The 19,596-nt window shown below is 41.9% G+C and overlaps 1 protein-coding gene across 1 annotated transcript in view; it reads left to right on the top strand.

Annotated features, from left to right (window-relative positions):
- Window positions 1-19,596, top strand: part of LAD1 (ladinin 1) — a 675,989-nt gene that overhangs the window by 642,924 nt on the left and 13,469 nt on the right. The window lies entirely within an intron of this gene.

The raw sequence follows: 19,596 nt of genomic DNA, 5'->3' as shown, positions 1-19,596 counted from the left end.
TCCACACGAGATGACCCACAGCTGGTACATAAACTTATCACAATCGAGGTGAACCAAGGGTTTTTGCTGGGTCCTTTCCTCTCACTACCTTTCACTTCTTGGAGAACCAATCCCATTGGGATTGTCACGGGGAAAAACTCACTTAAACCCAGGCTGATCATTGATTTATCCGCACCACATTCCTCCACAGTCCCTAGCTTAAATTCCCTCATACCATCGGAAGAGTTTTCACTACATTACGCCACTATCGACCATGCCATTGGGGCTATCATAAAAGCAGGCACAGGGGCATGGTTAAGTAAAACGGATGTAGTGAACGCCTTCAAATTACTTCCTATGCACCCTACACTTTGGCACCTTCACGGCATTAAATGGGAAGGGTTATACTATTTCTTCACTCGTCTCACTTTTGGCTCTAAAAGCAGCCCACGTATTTTCGACACATTTGCAGAGGCCTTATGTTGGTTGTTACTCAATGTATGCAAATGTCCCTCAGTGATTCACCATTTAGACGATTTCCTCACAATTGAGAATAACACACTTCCACCCACAAGTTTAAGACACATGTTGGCATTATTTGAGACACTTTCTATCCCAGTCTCCCCACACAAGACCCTGGGGCCTGACACTCAGATGCAATTTCTGGGGATACAACTAGACACAGTACACATGCAGGCTAGCCTCCCTCAAGAGAAAATTGAGCGTATGCTGGCAAGCATTGACCATTACCTACAGCAAGGTTGTTGCACAAAAAAGACCTACAATCATTGCTGGGATCGCTTAATTTTGCAATGAGAATCATTCCTCAGGGGAGATCATTTATTTCACATTTGCTGTCACTATTTCCACAATTTACCTCAGACACATCTTACATTTCATTAGACAACCACGCAACATCCGATTTGCGCATGTGGAGAATTTTCCTCACTTCTTGGAACGGGCGTGCCATGTTTATACCACCTTACTCAGACACTTCACCTACACTATGGACAGACGCTGCAGCAAACACAGGTTTCGCAGCCATATGGGGAGACCAATGGCTTGGGGGTCGTGGCCAACTGAGGTCAAAGCACTCACAAAATTCACAGAGACCTCAGCTGTATTTGAGTTGTATCCCATTGTGGCAGCGGCCGTTACCTGGGGCCACCAGTGGTCCGGTCACACGGTTTGGTGCTATTCTGACAATATGGCTACTTGCCATATTGTCAATAAAGGCCGGTCATCATCCCTGGTAATTATGAGGCTCTTGAGACGACTCACATGGGTAGCAGCCACTTGTCAATTCTTTCTAACATGTATTCACGTTCCAGGGTGCACAAACATCAGTGCTGATCACTTGTCTCGATTTCGTTTTCAGGAATTCTTCACGACACTACCCACCGCCTCCAGACGGGCAACTCCCACTTTTCACAGACATGATAATGGATTAAAAGCTTTGTTAAATCACGCACGTCACATTTCTCACCTGGCACTTTCTGTAAATACATGAAACACTTACGACAGAGCATTTCACATATTCAGGAAATTCATCACTGATTTTCACATTCACGACATGTTCACGATAGAATCAATATTGGGTTTCACTTCTTTTTGCCACATCAACCTAAAACTATCATTTAACACTATTAAACTATACCTCACGGGAATTCAACACCACATGCTTATTCAACAACCCAAAGCCACCAGTTTCCTGTCCTCATATCAAATCAAGACAGTTCTTAGAGGCATTAAAAAATTAGACACACATGTCCCCGCAAAACGACTACCTATAGATAACCATATATTTCATGCACTAGTCAACTTGTTAGATTCCTCCCCTTTTGAGCCCAGGACAAACACGGTAATAAAGACAGCCATATATCTAGCTTTTTATGGATTCCTCCGTCCCAACTAATTCACTACTAGGACTATTACGACCACCGATTACTTAAGAACCATGGACTTAGAGAAACAAAACGACCATTACCTACTCATACTTAAACACTCAAAAACCAGCACCATGGGTCATACCGTTACGATCCCCTTGTACCCTACTCATAACAAATGGTGCCCGGTACAAAATGTTGACAATTATCTGCAATCACTCCACAAACAACCATTACAACCTTTGCTAGAACTGCACGGTAACGTTCTAACTACAGCAAGGTTTATGCTCTATGTAAGACTGCTGTTGACTAGACTCGGCTTGAACCCTAGTCAATTTTCAGGTCATTCTTTTCGAATCGGGGCAGCATCTACAGCCTCTGCTAACCACATACCTCCGCACATCATCAAAACAATGGGACGCTGGAAATCTTCCGCTTATACTCTCTATATGCCCAATCCTGTTAAAGAATTAAGACTAGCTTTCTGTGACTTATCTAAATAAAGTTTTTGGTCAACGTATTATGTCTTATGGTATTTTATTTTTGCCCACTTTTTACAGGCCTACTGCTCTGTCGGTTTCGGCACACCACAACCGACTAATTCCAACTAATTGGTATTTATGTTATTATATGCTATGATCTCATATACGGCTATATGGCCACGACCACAAATATATATATATATATATATATATATATATATATAAAAAACCTTGCACTACTACTCACATTACTTTACTTTTGACCCGGTGCTCGATTGCACTGAATAAATAGAACAAAAAAAATCAGCACTCCCAGGATTTTGTGAAAATAAACTTCTCTTTACTCCAGGACAACATACAAAAGTGAAGTGAAACAAACTGTGCTTAAACAAGGAAAGTAATCAAAAGACTTACAGATCAGCTGTGTGATGGGCCGGCCGTCCTGTCTCCCGGGCGTAAGAACGGATACTGCAAGGCATCAGTGTCTCATTATACACGCTGATGTGTTACGGGTGTGGATTGGTTACCACGGCGAACAGGATGCCGATCACTCAGTCTCCACCATCTGGTTTACTTCCTGATCGCCAGCGTCCTCCATTGCCATGGAAACTATGGCACATGCGTGGTAGACAAAATGCCCTAGCTCCCTAGGCGTATGGGAGCTGGATGCCGCCCTGTATGGACACTGGATACATTGTAAAAGTAAAAAAAGTTACATACCAGTATCAATTCTCCCATAGTAAGCTCATTTCTACCAAGCCTGTCCACGAACAATGGATACATCTAATAACCTCCCTCCCAGGGGTTTGATAATAAAGTGCTATTTACACAGGTCCATAAGGGACTCTGTTACAAACAAGAACATTAATCGGATTATTGTTCGGCATACATGGACTTACATGACAATGTACATAAACTAACAAGTCTATCTGTCCTGTGCTTAATAAGTGATTCTCAAAAGGGTTAATACATAATCCAGTACTGTATATAAACATAGCCACACAAACACATGATAAGTAATGAAAGAGAAAAGACTCATTTTTAGAAATATAAAATACTAGAACCAAAAAAAAAACACTACTGTGTAATTATTTATATTGTCAATAGCTAGTGAGGCTTGTGATACATATAAAGCAGTGCTAAGGCTGTTGTAAAATGTGAAGTGAATACCAAATCAAAGAAAATTCAAAAAATATACAGAGAAAGTGCCAGTGCTCAATATACTTTAAAGTGCAAGCAGTGTCTTATATCCTGCCCTTTGGCATTCACACATGATAAACCTCCAAAATCTCGCTCGATGCAAGAGTATAGTGAATAATTTAGTGTATATAGTTTTAAGAGTGCATGAAAAGCCCACTTATAGGTTCATTAATATCCATGTGCTGATGTAGTCTAAAATTGTTAATTATCAAGGAAAAAGAAGAAAGAAATCTAATTCCCAATGAGAATTCTTGTATCATAATATGCAGAAACAACAAGGGGTGTCCCATCTATCATCCAAAACCATAGTCCAATGATGATTAATAGAGTGTAAGTGAATCCCAATCACCAAAACTGTAAAAAAAATTAAAAAAAATAAAGGACTTTTAAAATCGGCCTGGCATTTTTACTGGGAAAGTTCTAATCCCTATTTATACATTTACTCATATCTCAATTCTCACAGCCTTGGATTACGAATATGAGAATACCTCTTCCAATGACATACAACACCGCCACTACCAAGATTTGTCAGGCGGTTACCAGGAATTGGCACATCCTGAAAAATGTTTTCCTACAGGAACAGCAAGAATTTAAGGGACCTTTTAGTCCATACGGACCCGGTTCAAAGTTATATGCCGGTGAATAAGAATGTAGCAAACAACGGATGCATGAGATGCTTGGGCTGCGTGACCTGTGGACACCTCATTCAATGCAAATGTTTTAACCATCCACACATGGGACAATCTTTCAAAATCCAGCATAGGATTAGTTGCCACACGGATTTTGTTATCTACAAATTGTCTTGCCCGTGCGGCCTAAATTATGTCGGTAAGACAAAAACGGCACTATGCGAAAGAATAAGAGGACACAGGTCCAGTATCCGATTGGCCTATAGGGACAATAAGTCCGATAATCCGGTGGCATGACACTTCCTGGAAAAAGGCCACCCATTAGCGTCGTTAAAATGTGTGGCGATAGATCACCCTCCAGTCTCAATAAAAGGTGGTAATAGACAAGAGCAAGTCTTGATAAAAGAGACTTGGTGGATCCAAAAATTGGGTACACTAGCTTCCAATGGACTCAATGAGAAACTAACATATACTTCCTTCCTTTGACAGGTTATGTTGAAATATATGGCCGTGAGAATTGAGATATGAGTGAATGTACATATAGGGATTAGAACTTTCCCAGTAAAAAGGCCAGGCCGATTTTAAAAGTCCTTTATTTTTTTATTTTTTGACAGTTTTGGTGATTGGGATTCACTTACACTCTATTAATGATCATTAGACTATGGTTTTGGATGATAGAAACCCCTTGTTGTTTCTGCATATTATGATCAGGGCCGGCGCTACCATAAGGCGGCCCAGGCGGCCGCCTTAGGGCGCACCGGCCCTGGGGGTGCAAAATCAGGGTGACCGGAAGGAGGGAAGCGCACTGCGCTCCCCTCCAACCGACGACCTATTGTAGCGTGGCCGAGCGCCCGGTTCTGCGGGCGCGCGAGGGAGCACTCTCCCATGTGTGCTTCCTCTTCAGCTCCCTCGCGCGCCGCATACTGATACCGGAGCCGGAAAATGAAGTCATCTTCCGGCTCCGGCATCCCTACGCGGTGCGCGAGGGAGCTGAAGAGGAAGCACACATGGGAAAGTGCTCCCTCGCACCCGCCCGCCCGTCCGCCAGCCAGCCAGCCTGCCTACCCGCCCGCCAGCCTGCCTACCCGCCCAGGAGCCCAGCAGCACCACTGGACCCCAGGGAATCCCTTCAGCACTCCAAAAAGGTAAGGAGGCTGGGGGATTAAATTAAAAAAAAAAACATGTGTTAGTGTGTGTGTGTGTCTGCTAGTGAGTGTCAGTGTGTGTGTCTGCTAGTGAGCGTCATTGTGTGTGTCTGCTAGTGAGCGTCATTGTGTGTGTCTGCTAGTGAGCGTCATTGTGTGTGTCTGCTAGTGAGCGTCAGTGAGTGTGTCTGCTAGTGAACGTCAGTGAGTGTGTCTGCTAGTGAGTGGCAGTGTGTGTGTCTGCTAGTGAGCGTCATTGTGTGTGTCTGCTAGTGAGCGTCAGTGAGTGTGTCTGCTAGTGAGCGTCAGTGAGTGTGTCTGCTAGTGAGCGTCAGTGAGTGTGTCTGCTAGTGAGCGTCAGTGAGTGTGTCTGCTAGTGAGCGTCAGTGAGTGTGTCTGCTAGTGAGCGTCAGTGAGTGTGTCTGCTAGTGAGCGTCATTGTGTGTGTCTGCTAGTGAGTGTCATTGTGTGTGTCTGCTAGTGAGTATCAGTGTGTGTGTCTGCTAGTGAGCGTCAGTGTGTGTGTCTGCTAGTGAGCGTCATTGTGTGTGTCTGCTAGTGAGCGTCATTGTCTGTGTCTGCTAGTGAGCGTCAGTGAGTGTGTCTGCTAGTGAGCGTCAGTGAGTGTGTCTGCTAGTGAGCGTCATTGTGTGTGTCTGCTAGTGAGCGTCATTGTGTGTGTCTGCTAGTGAGCGTCAATGAGTGTGTCTGCTAGTGAGCGTCAGTGAGTGTGTCTGCTAGTGAGCGTCAGTGAGTGTGTCTGCTAGTGAGCGTCAGTGAGTGTGTCTGCTAGTGAGTGTCATTGTGTGTGTCTGCTAGTGAGTGTCATTGTGTGTGTCTGCTAGTGAGCGTCAGTGTGTGTGTCTGCTAGTGAGCGTCATTGTGTGTGTCTGCTAGTGAGCGTCAGTGAGTGTGTCTGCTAGTGAGCGTCAGTGAGTGTGTCTGCTAGTGAGCGTCAGTGAGTGTGTCTGTTAGTGAGTGTCATTGTGTGTGTCTGCTAGTGAGTGTCAGTGAGTGTGTCTGCTAGTGAGTGTCTGCTAGTGAGTGTCAGTGAGTGTGTCTGCTAGTGTCAGTGAGTGTGTCTGCTAGTGTCAGTGAGTGTGTCTGCTAGTGTCAGTGAGTGTGTCTGCTAGTGTCAGTGAGTGTGTCTGCTAGTGTCAGTGAGTGTGTCTGCTAGTGTCAGTGTGCGTGTCTGCTAGTGAGTGTCAGTGTGTGTCTGCTAGTGAGTGTCAGTGTGTGTCAGTGAGTGTGTCTGCTAGTGAGTCTCTTACTGAGTGTGTTTGTGTGTGTATTAGTGAGTCTGTTTGTCTGTTAGTGAGTGTGTGTTTGTCAGTGAGAGTGTATGTTTTGTAAGTGAGTGTGTATGTATGTCTGTCGCTGAGTGTGTCTGTCAGTAAATGTGTGTCCGTTAGCTGGTGTGTATGCATCTGTTCGTGAGAGTGTGTGTGTGTCTTCAGCACTTACCTTTCTCCCTTGGCGCTGGGGATTCCTCCGCCTCTCAGCTCCGAATGCTCTTGCCGCGCACGCATTCAAACCGCCCATAGGAAAGCATTACTCAATGCTTTCCTATGGACGTTCAGTGTTTTAGAATAGCGGAAGCTCCTCTAGAGGCTGTCAGTGAGACATCCACTAGAGGCTGAATTAACCCTCGGTGAAACATAGCAGTTTCTCTGAAACTGCTATGTTTTCAGCTGCAGGGTTAAAACTAGAGGGACCTGACACCCAGACCACTTCATTGAGCTGATGTGATCTGGGTGTCTGTAGTGGTCCTTTAAGTGTGTGTGCATCTGCATGCACTGGCGTACATACCGCGGTCGCAGGGGTCACAGCCCTGCGACCAGGTGCCCGCCGCCATGTGTTGCGGCCCCGGCCCGCGCAGAGTAAGCGCGAGAGGGGGGGGGGGGCACGGATCAATTTGCGCACTGGGGTCCCATGGGTCATGTGTGTCAGGATCGGGACAGGGATCCAACACGCAGAGTACAAACAGGTGGTAGGTACGTATACCGGACCTTAGAATGGCCGGACTTAACGTAAGGAGTAAGTAGAGAATGGTCTAAGAACAAGCCGAGGTCGAGGGAACGAGAGGACAGGTAAGCGAGAGACAAGCCGAGTCAAAGGGTAACAGAGGTAAGCAGGGTAGTACAAACAAGCCGGGTCAGAACCAAAGAGACAACTAGAATACAAGAGCACTGAGTGACTAGACAGGCTAGAACCACGACAGGGCAATGAGCAGATGCCGAAAGCCTTACTTTATACCTTGATTCTAAAGGGTAATAACACCCCCGACGAGTCCTGATTAGTGCTCGGGACTTGACTGACAGGTCGACCCGGGTTGGCGTCATGACGTCGACTACTGGGCGTCGCGTCATATAAGGAAGTGGATCCCTCGCGGTCGGCTTGTAAATGGCCGAGAGGACCGCGAGGAACGGAAGAAACAACCCCTCTGGAAGGATAAACGTCTAAGTCTCTCACCTCCTCTGAGGTAGAGACTACAGGTACCCTGACAATGTGTACGCCACTGCACCTACCCTGGTGTCTGCCGCAGGCTGTGTGGAGGGGGCGAGGATATGAATGACATCATATCCCTGCTCCCTGTGTACCACACAGCGTGGCTGGCGCCCTGTGATGGGGCTGGGCTGCAGGACAGGACTCCAAGGAGCCAGACAGCATGCATCCAGGGGACAAGATTGAACTGATGTAAGTATGTAATTGTGTATGTCTCTGTATGTATGTATGTATGTATGTCTCTGTATGTATGTATGTATGTATGTAGGTCTCTGTATGCCTGTATGTCTGTACAAAATGTATGTGTCTGTATGTTTCTGTATGCCTGTATGTCTCTGTATGTACAAATGTATGTGTCTGTATGCCTGTATGTCTCTGTATGTACAAATGTATGTGTCTGTATGCCTGTATGTCTCTGTATACCTGTATATATGTATGTGTCTGTATGACGGTATGTCTCTGTATGCGTGTATGTCTTTGTATGCCTGTATGTATGTGTCTGTATGCCTGGATGTCTCTGTATGTATGTTTCTGTATGTCTATGTATGTATGTATGTATGTGTCTGTATGACGGTATGCCTCTGTATGTATGTCTTTATATGCCTGCATGTCTCTGTATGCATGTATGTCTCTGTCTGTGTCTGTATGTCTCTGTATGATTATTTCTGTGTTTGTATGAACCTTATTTTAAACGAGGGTGGGGGGCACCAAAATGCATCTTCGCCTGTGTAACTAAAAATCCTAGCACCGGTGCTGATTATGATACAGGAATAATTACACAGTAGTGTTTTTTTTTGGTTCTAGTATTTTATATTTCTAAACATGAGAAAAGTCTTCTCTCTTTCATTACTTATCATGTGTCTGTGTGGCTACGTTTATATACAGTACTGGATTATATATTACCCCTTTTGAGAATCACTTATTAAGCACAGGACAGATAGACTTATTAGTTTATGTGCATTGTCATGTAAGTCCATGTATGCCGAACAATAATCCGATTAATGTTCTTGTTTGTAACAGAGTCCCTTATGGACCTGTGTAAATAGCACTTTATTATCAAACCCCTGGGAGGGAGGTTATTAGATGTATCCATTGTTCGTGGACAGGCTTGGTAGAAATGAGCTTACTATGGGAGAATTGGTACTGTTATGTAACATTTTTTACTTTTACAATGTATCCAGTGTCCATACAGGGCGGTCTCCAGCTACCGTACGCGGAGCAAATACAAGACTAGGACAGTTTGTCTAGCACGCATGCACCATCGTTTCCATGGCAATGGAAGACGCTGGCGATCAGGAAGTAAACCGGATGGTGGAGACTGAGTGATCGGCATCCTGTTCGCCGTGGATTTTGCCAAGGCATTTGATACAGTTCCACACAAAAGATTAGTGTTCAAACTCAAGGAAATCGGTCTCGATGAAAATGCTTGTTCTTGGGTAGAACATTGGCTTAAAAACAGAATACAAAGAGTTGTCGTTAATGGTAAATTTTCAAGCTGGACAGAGGTGGCAAGTGGTGTCCCTCAGGGGTCTGTTCTGGGACCCCTTCTATTTAACATTTTTATAAATGATCTTGAAGACAGCATTGAAAGTCATGTTTCAGTGTTTGCAGATGACACAAAACTTTGTAAAATAATACAATGTGAGCAAGATATTACTTTGCTGCAGAAGGATTTAGATAGACTGGAGGACAGGGCACTCAAATGGCAGATGAAATTTAATGTTGAAAAATGCAAAGTTATGCACTTCGGCGTAAAGAATACACAAGCAACGTATACCCTTAATGGAAGCGAATTAGGGATAACAACACACGAAAAGGACTTGGGAATTGTTATAGACAACAAACTATGCAACAATGTGCAATGTCAATCAGCAGTGGCCAAGGCCAGTAAGGTATTGTCATGCATGAAAAAGGGCATTCATTCTCGGGACGAGAATATCATTTTGCCTCTCTATAAATCACTGGTAAGACCACATATTGAATATGCTGTGCAATTTTGGGTACCTGTTCTAAAGAAGGATATCATGGCACTAGAAAAAGTGCAGAGGCGGGCTACAAAATTAATAAAAGGAATGGAACATATCAGCTATGAAGAAAGGTTAACAAATTTAAACCTATTTAGTTTAGAAAAACGTCGCCTGAGAGGGGATATGATAACATTATACAAATATATTCGGGGCCAATACAAACCATTGTGTGGAAATCTATTCACAAACCGGACTTTACATAGAACACGAGGCCATGCGTTTAGACTGGAAGAAAGAAGATTTCGTCTAAGGCAAAGGAAAGGTTTTTTTACTGTAAGAACAATCAGGATGTGGAATTCTCTGCCTGAAGAAGTGGTTTTATCAGAGTCCATACAGATGTTCAAACAGCTACTAGATGCATACTTGCAAAGACAGAATATTCAAGGATATAATCTTTCAATGTAGGGTAATAACTGCTTGATTCAAGGATAAATCTGACTGCCATTCTGGGGTCAAGAAGGAATTTTTTTGTCCTAGCTTGTTGCAAAATTGTGCTTCAAACTGGGTTGTTTTTTTTGTTTTTTGTTTTTTTTTCTTTTGGATCAACAGCAAAAAACAGGTGTGAGGAAGGCTGAACTTGATGGACGCAAGTCTCTTTTCAGCTATCTAACTATGTAACTATGTGGTAACCAGTCCAAACCCGAAACACCTTAGTGTATATAATGAGACACTGACGCCTTGCAGTATCCATTCTCACGCCAGGGAGACAGGCCGGCCGGCCCATCACACAGCTGATCTGTAAGTCTTTTGATTACTTTACTTAGTTAAGCACAGTTTTTCACTTCACTTTTCTATGTTGTCCTGATAAAAGTCCCCAAGAGGGACTGAAACGTCGACCTTTGGAGTAAAGAGAAGTTTCTTTTCACAAAATCCTAGGGGTGCAGATTTTTTTGTATATATATATATATATGTATAGGAAACATGGGGGGATGGTTGCATCTTGTGTATTTATTATATATATATGTGTATATATATATATATATATATATATATATATATATATTTATTTATAGAGAAATTATAGAAAAACAAAATGTGCCTCTTTTTTGCATTATGTTACAAAATGGAGTCACAAATGCTAAGTAATAAATTTACAGTATACATTTTTAATTTTATCACAAAATGTAAAGATATTCAGCTGTCCTTATGAGAAAAAATAACCACATTCTTATGCTGACCTTATCAGGTGAAGGACTTATGGTAGAGCATATGGTGTTAATGAGATCCTTGTGCAGTTTGTATCTGCAAAGAGATCAACACCAGTCCATGCATGTAATTCACAAATGTTACATAAATGCAGGAATATTATATCAATGTTAGGAATAACCATCACTTATATGGATCTAGGTACAGAGACCAAGTAGAACCGGAGACATGTTTGTCACAAACAAGTTACACTATCATTTTAAACAGGATGACAGGACTCCATAGAAGAGTTGAGCGGACACCTGGATGTTCGGGTCCGGCGGGTTCGGCCAAACTTTAACAAAAAGTCCAGGTTCGGGCTCAAACTTGACCCCGAACTCGAACCCCATTGAAGTCAATGGGGACCCAAACCTTTGGCCACAAAATGCCTCTAAAAAACTCCTGGAAAGAGCTAGAGAGCTGCAAAAGCAAGTAAAATGGGGGTAAGAGTAGGAAACAAATGTGGATAGTGAAATCACTTAAAATAACATAAAACTTTAAAATACAGCTGAGCCATAAAATAGCACTAGAGGGAATCTTTGATTTTAGCTTTGAAAAAAAACATAAATCAAAATCTAAAGCATGGCTGTCAGGAGGATCACCACAATTATCCATTTGAGAGAGGGTTGGAGTGCAGGGTATTCTCTTTCATTGTTCAAACTTAGCTTAACTCCTGATGCATGGAGAAAAGCCCTTCACAAGCCTCTGCTAATGTGTACCTAGTTTATACTAAGTGACCCATAGGTTGAGGAGGCGGTGACCGTGGCGGTGGAGGATCAGGATCAAAAATTCAGGATCAGAAAAATTACATACATTAGACAAATACATACTAAACTAACTTATATACTATAAGATAAATTAATGGTGAACTCACCTCAGCTGTTGATACCTCCCGATCGGCGTCCCACTGTTCACAATGCGCATAACCAGCCAATACAGACTGCTCTGCATCGTGACAAAGCAGGCATCTCCTCGGCAACCTGAATAAACATTAACGCGCTGCCATGGTGATCTGTAGACGCCGTGCGGGCTGTATACTTACACACCGGTCTATTAAAGGGACACTATAGTCACCTGAACAACTTTAGCTTAATGAAGCAGTTTTGGTGTATAGAACATGCCCCTGCAGCCTCACTGCTCAATCCTCTGCCATTTAGGAGTTAAATCCCTTTGTTTATGAACCTTAGTTACACCTCTCTGCATGTGACTTGCACAGCCTTCGATAAACACTTCCTGTAAAGAGAGCTCTATTTAGGCTTTCTTTATTGCAAGTTCTGTTTAATTAAGATTTTCTTATTCCCTGCTATGCTAATAGCTTGCTAGACCCTGCAAGAGCCTCCTGTATGTGATTAAAGTTAAATTTAGAGATTGAGATACAATTATTTAAGGTAAATTACATATGTTTGAAAGTGAAACCAGTTGTTTTTTTTCATGCAGGCTCTGTCAATCATAGCCAGGGGAGGTGTGGCTAGGGCTGCATAAACAGAAACAAAGTGATTTAACTCCTACATGACAGTGAATTGAGCATTGAAATTGCAGGGGAATGATCTATACACTAAAACTGCTTTATTTAGCTAAAGTAATTTAGGTGACTATAGTGTTCCTTTAAAAAAAAAAACGATCGGTGCTCTACAGCTATTGGAGAGAAATAGATAAAAATAAGATATAAAGCTTCATTATTAGATACATGATGTGTCTGTCTGTGTGTGTTTGTGTGTGTGTGTGTGTGTATATATATATATATATATATATATATATATATATATGCCATGTGGATAAATGATCTATTATGTTATACTTGACTCAACAGTCTATATGTGTCACATAGTAAGTGCACTGCTTAATATTCAGTGATTTGTTGTGCTTATAATGCTCAATATTAGTGTGTTACTTCAATATCCTAACTATAAAGTGCCTAAATTATATAATATATTGTAATAAAGTGCAGGTGCAAACTCTGTCTAAATATATATATATATATATAATTGTCTATAATTGTCTATTAGTAACCATAAAGTGTTACATGTATCCAATTTGTGTTAGATGATATCTATTGTCCCATACAAGAGGCTGTTGAAAATAATGAATCAAAGGTGAATAAACATCATGTATTAACTGAAAGTGAATTATGCTCCAGTTCAATATCCTCATGGGCTAAAGATTTGGATAGTGTGACTTAATATTATTAATAAAGTGCATACAGTTAAGAAAAAACAAATATACTCAAGTACCAATTGAAAGCTTTAAAATTAATATAAAACTAATTCTAAATCACTATAGTCTGAACGATAAATATAGCTATACTGTACTATACAAGCTGGATGTAAATAATAAATTATAAAAATAAATGGAAGAGCAAACTTTCATTAAGTCCTCTGGGAGATACTGTACTTAGTTCATGTGTCCCATAAGCTTCCCTATTAAGTAGAGCTCGGCCTCGGTCAACTCCTCTTCTGGATTGTGGTATAAAATCAATAGCCATGAATTTTAAAGAGGACAGAGGATGTTGTTTAGCCCCAAAATGTTTTGCTACCGGCTTATCCGAACCACCGTCTCTGTAGGCCAGTCGAATACTGGAGCGGTGTCAGAGTATTCTTTCACATAGTGGGGTCTTTGTTTTTCCCACATAATTGGGTCCACATGGGCATGTCAACTTATATACCACAAATGGTGTTTTGCACGTGATAGTGTGCCTAATTTCATACCTTTTGTTGGTATGTGGATGGTTAAAATACTTAGCTTGTAACATATGTCCACATGTGACGCTACCTAGACAACGTACACACCCACGACTGACTGTCTCGGATGTATTAGTATAACTCTTCACTGGATCCGTCTTCACCAACATATCTTTCAATTTCTTATTGCGTTTAAAACATATGAGTGGAGCCTCCCTAAAGACCTTAGGGAGTGTGTCGTCTGTGGAAACCATTTGCCAATTGTCCCTAATAACTCTGGCAACCAAAGGTGATTGTTGATGAAAGGTCATTGGAAATAACAATTTCTGTGGGGCTTCAACCTTCTGAGGTGCTTGTGCCACCCTGGCTTCACTCAATGCTCGCTCGAGGATATTGTCCTTGTAGCCACGGTTTAGAAATTTCTGGTACATTTCCTTTAATTGTCTTTCCATCATCTCAGTACTTGAGTTATTTCTGATCACACGTAGAAACTGTGCTTTGGGAAGAGAATTTTTGAGTGCTCTGGGGTGTGCACTTTGGGCATGAAGGAGCATGTTACGGTCAGTGGGTTTGGAATACAATGAGAATTCAATTTCTCGTTCTTCAACTCTCAATTCTAGGTCCAAATAATGTACTTTTTCTCGGCTGATATTTGCCGTTAATTTGACTGGTAAAGGAAGATTGTTAAATTTCTCCACCATATCTGTTGCCTCTGCATGTGTGCCTGACCAAATAATAAGCAGATCGTCAATATAGCAAGAGTATTGTACAATAGATAGATACACACACACACACACACACACTCTCTACCTTGGAACCTACAGCGTTGTTCATTACATGTGATGTAAAAAACCTCTATACAATTATACCACATGGGACAGGTATTGAAGCTATGTGTAAGTTACTATCTTCCTCTCCATACTACGTTGGCCCACCTATAGACTACACTATGGAACTACTACACCTGGTTCTTAGCCTGAATTATTTCAGATTTGAAAAAAACCTGGTACCAACAAATCTCGGGGACATCGATGGGGGCAGCCATGGTCCCTATGTACGCGAACGGCTACATGTATATCTTTGAACAGGAGAACATCTTAACACCCTTCCAAACCAACATTGCTTTTTACAGACGATACATCGATGATGACAACATGATTTGGAGTGGCACGCCTGACTCTACCACACACATGCTAGAGACCATCAACCTTGATACCCCGGTACGTCTCACCATGACAACTGATACCCAAACTGTTGACTTTTTAGACATACGTCACTACAAAGAGGATAACACCATAGCTTACACTCTCTTCAATAAGCCAACCGACAGGAACACCATCCTGCATGCAACTAGTCACCATCCAAGACACTTTATCAACTCGCTGCCCCATTCTCAGTTCCTAAGGGTGATACGGAACAATTCCAACATCAATAATACCCACATCCAGCTACAACAAATGTGGGATAAGTTCAAAGCAAGGGGTTATAGCAACAAGATTCTACAAGCGGCTCTTGACAAGTGTTATGTAACGTCCACAACATAACTTCCAAAAGAAGAGCGACTAGTCTTCCCATCCATGTACACCACCATGTCACATCAAGAAATCACTAGACCGCAACTGGAGAATTATGAGAAACAATGACTCTCTACCCAAAGCATTCAAGGAACCACCTATGATGTGTTATCGCAGAGGCAGCAATCTAAGTGACCTATTGGTAAAAACAGACCCCATCCACTGCTACAACCCACAATCACAACACCTCAACACTGGATGTTACAGATGCCTGGGCTGCGTGACCTGCAGCCACATGATACCGAGTAAGTCATTCACACATCCCCACACAGGGAAGAAATTTGCTATTCGACATCGCTTGACATGCATGAGTGATTTTGTTATTTACAAATTGATGTGCCCCTGCAGACTGGCTTACATAGGGAAGACAGACCTCCCATTACGAGAAAGGATCCGTAACCATCGCTCCAGCATCTGGGTGGCTTATAGCAACAATGGCTCTGACTTACCAGTGGCAAAACATTTCCTTGAATTCAATCATGCATTACCATCCATGAAATTTTTGCCAATCGACCACATACCCTTACAAATACGCGGCGGTGACCGCAAAAAACTTCTACTACAGAAGGAACTTTACCGCATAAGAACCCTTGACACTGTACACCCCAAAGGACTTAACGAAAAATATTCTCTGGGGATAGTCCTATGATTTTTATTAAAACCAGTATTTTTACAATATACTGTGCCTTAATCATTTACTTTATGACATAATATATGCATTGTTGATCTGGCAGTATGTACTGGAGTGTATTAGTCACTTACTGTACTCTGGCCTTGATCATATAGTATATCCCCTCATCATTACTTTTGCAAAATATTGTCAGTTTTTGCATTTTTTGTTGCTACATTTAGTCTACATGGACTTAATGCCAAACTTAATTCTGTTCCATGTCAATAGCATCTACCAGTCAAGCTAGCAATGTCTTTTCTATGTGCTTGTTTTTTTCTGTACATTTTTTTCTGTACATTTTGTACATTCATTCATTTATGTATTTATCCTTTGCCATTCATTCAATTATTGATTGCATACTCTCACAATAGGCTTTATGTGTGTATATTCATGTGAACATATTTTTGCTTATATGATTGCCATTAGTCTTGTATACACCTTTTAGGTTGGTCCAGCTGAGCAGTGTAATTAGGACTTTTTACTAGTATTCTGACATATTTATTATGCCTAGCTTTATCCTTAGTGAGGTCCATAATCTTAGCCTCTGTTCCCATTAGTTCTGCACTTTTTACCCTGCCGTCCATTTTATTTAGAGCCCAGTTCCATTCCCTTCCACTCCACTGTTTTTTACTGGAGGTCTGGCCATTCTCCTTTTTTTTTTTTCTCCCAGCAGCAGCAGCTGCAACCAGACCAGGTGTTGATTGTGAGTAAAGCCTTGTGACGAAGTGCCCTTCGCCACTTTGCCCTGGAGAGGCCTGCTTGCCTGCCTCTTCCCCTGCGACTATGGCCCCTGGGAGATTGTACCCTCTTAAACCAGGATTTGGTTTCTTTATAAGACTTTTACTGGGTGTGTAATGTAATCGTTTATAGTGTGTACTGTGAAATGTATTGCCTGCTCTCCTGTACTGCTGAGGTTTGCTACCAACTAGGTGGATTTGGCTATGGAGCTTGTCTAGTGCCCTCTGTTGGTAGCAACAGCAATATGCACTACCTGAATAGCAAGACTGATTAATTTGCATATTCGGGTAGATTTGCATATCACTAATTCTGCATGCAGGAGAGACATTTTGTGTTAATTATGGTCTTCTCCACCCATTTATAAATATGTAATTATGTTGTAATAAGTCACTGTATGTTGCCTGCTATGATTTGGCTGTTTGTAATTTTATTGAGTTGTCACAGCAATGTTATGTAATGACCATATTGGCTAGTCCCAAGTAAAATAATTATAAGTAAATAATATAATTATAAGTAAAATAAAATGTAGCCTCGTCTCGTTATTGGAGGGAATTGCTGTATCACACTGGGGATTGCTATGCTCTGCATATTCCCTTGAGCTTTTAATCACTTAGCTCTTTTAAGAGCTTGTTCCGGATACGCTCTCCTGGAGGAGAGGTCTTCCCCACACGGTCCTGGAGGACAGAAACCGATCCAGGGTGGAAGGAAGACGGCGCGGCTCCAGTTAAGCTACGGCGGTTGTGGAGTCTGCGGTGGTTGTGGTGTCCAGTGCGGTGCTTATGGTCCTCGGCGCAAGCTAGGAAGCGTCTATCAACGGAGGGTACTCGGTCGGAGTACACGGAGCTCCGTTACAAGCCTGTATACAGTTTATTGATTATGTTGATGCACTTGTGGGTTATTTAAACACTGTTTGTATTGCACTGTATCCTGACGAAAGTTCCTTAGAGAACTGAAACGTTGATCTTCTGTGGCAGATGCCTGAATAAAAAGCTATGTTTTTTTCACAATATTTTCTAAGTCCTTGGAGTGCTATCATTACTTTATCTCTCTATAGAGTGTTTATAATTTAGTTGAATACTCATTTTTCACATATATCTATTTTCAATAGACCTATATATAATATAGAGTATACCACAACATCTACACACTGTTTCACGGATGGTCATGAACGTATATAGACAATAGATTATGAAATATTTTTTTCACATTTTTATAATATATTACAATGCATTTTTTATACATTTAGTCACTACACATTTATATGATTAATTTATATCTTGAGGACTTATAATATGATATGTTTCACTAGATTTGCTACCACTGAGATGGGATGACAGGTCGAATACTAGCTTAATGCTCCCTTTTCCTAATGCATATTATATATTTTTTATTTGAAGTTGTAATTGTAATGAGTCCACTTGAAATCCTTTAACTCTGATCAATTGGAGGGAAGTATGGTGCAGAGCAACTGATCCGTGCGTGCTGCCGCTGAAACTCCACTATCGCCTGCTGCTGCTCGCATGAGGCGGTGAGCGGGAAGGCCTAAGTTACGCTGCAGCGCAGACAGGCGAGCAACAGCAGGGTGACAACGCCAAAATCGCACACAGCCGCTACAGTGAACATCACAAGTTGCGGATCAGTCTGCTGATGGCTTCTGGTATCAAGTACTCTTTTTACTGAAGCTGCATCAGGGTCTTGGTATGTGGCCGCACAAACGATGGTGCTCAACACCAGGTGGCGTGCGGTTACCCTGCACCAGACCCTGCTAATCCATTCCGCACTGTGACTCCTAACTTAAACATCAGGCATACTGGGTCCCGGTCGTGCGACCGCCGCCCAGACAGTGTCTGGGTCCTGGTCACCGGACGGCACACCTCACTGTGAAACTACGAATGGATCGTTAAATCTGGTATGAATCCGAACTTCGCTCAAGTCTATTATGGATCCTTTGATCGCTACATGTATTACTTGGATAACTGGTAATTCTCGAGCTAATACATGCCGACGAGCACTAAGGGACGGCCGCTCCGCTTTTGCACCCTGCTCCCTCTTATGCTGTGCGACCAGCACCTCTTCCTCCAAACTGCACACATTACTCGGATAACCTTGATTCCATGTGGGGTCTAGGACCTCATCATCCTCCACATCATCTTCCACCCACTCCTCAACCCTGCCCTCCTTGCCGGTATGCACACTGCAGAAAGCCACAGCAGTTGGCACCTGTGTTTTTACAGCATGTAAAGTCTGCAAAGGACATATGGAAATTGTTTTAAAATTTCCTCCAGGCAACAGTTTTCCCTATAAACTGACCTCTTAGTTTGACTTGTTTGGTATTGCCCCAGAATTACAATATTGTTGAAGTACCTCTTAGCTATTGATGACTGGTTTAAATATAGCAGCTTGTTATCTGGTAGTTTCTAGTGTAGAAAATACCAATCTGTTTTCTATCACTTAGATCTGTGTAACCAGTGTTGTAGGTGTGAAACAATATTACAAGTGACCAATGTAGTAAATTTGAATCAAAGTTCCATTTGCAAAACAAAATTCTCACCCATCTTCTGTGGGTTATTGCATTTTTAAGATGTAGACTTATTGTATCACACTAGCCATGCACAGGTAGATTGTCTGGCACGTTGTTTTGGTGTTTGGTTTTTAACTTTGTAGTTGTCTTTACACAATCTAGAAATGCATATTGATGCTTCTGTATATGAAGCGATCACAATAACACTTATTTTTCACTTTTTAAAAAACAAATCAGGCTACACAAAAATTTGTAATTTACAATATGACATCTGAAAAGCACATGAAAGGATGCTGTATGATATAAAAAAAAAAAAAAAAACACTACATGAAGGTCCTGTTCACTAGAGTGTGTAGTCATGAATGTAAGCAGTAAAA

This window comes from Pelobates fuscus, chromosome 1 (assembly GCF_036172605.1).
Source record: "Pelobates fuscus isolate aPelFus1 chromosome 1, aPelFus1.pri, whole genome shotgun sequence".
NCBI classification, from domain to species: domain Eukaryota; kingdom Metazoa; phylum Chordata; class Amphibia; order Anura; family Pelobatidae; genus Pelobates; species Pelobates fuscus.
The sequence above is the reverse complement of the archived record's forward strand: the minus strand, read 5'-3'. Positions and strand labels throughout refer to the sequence as shown.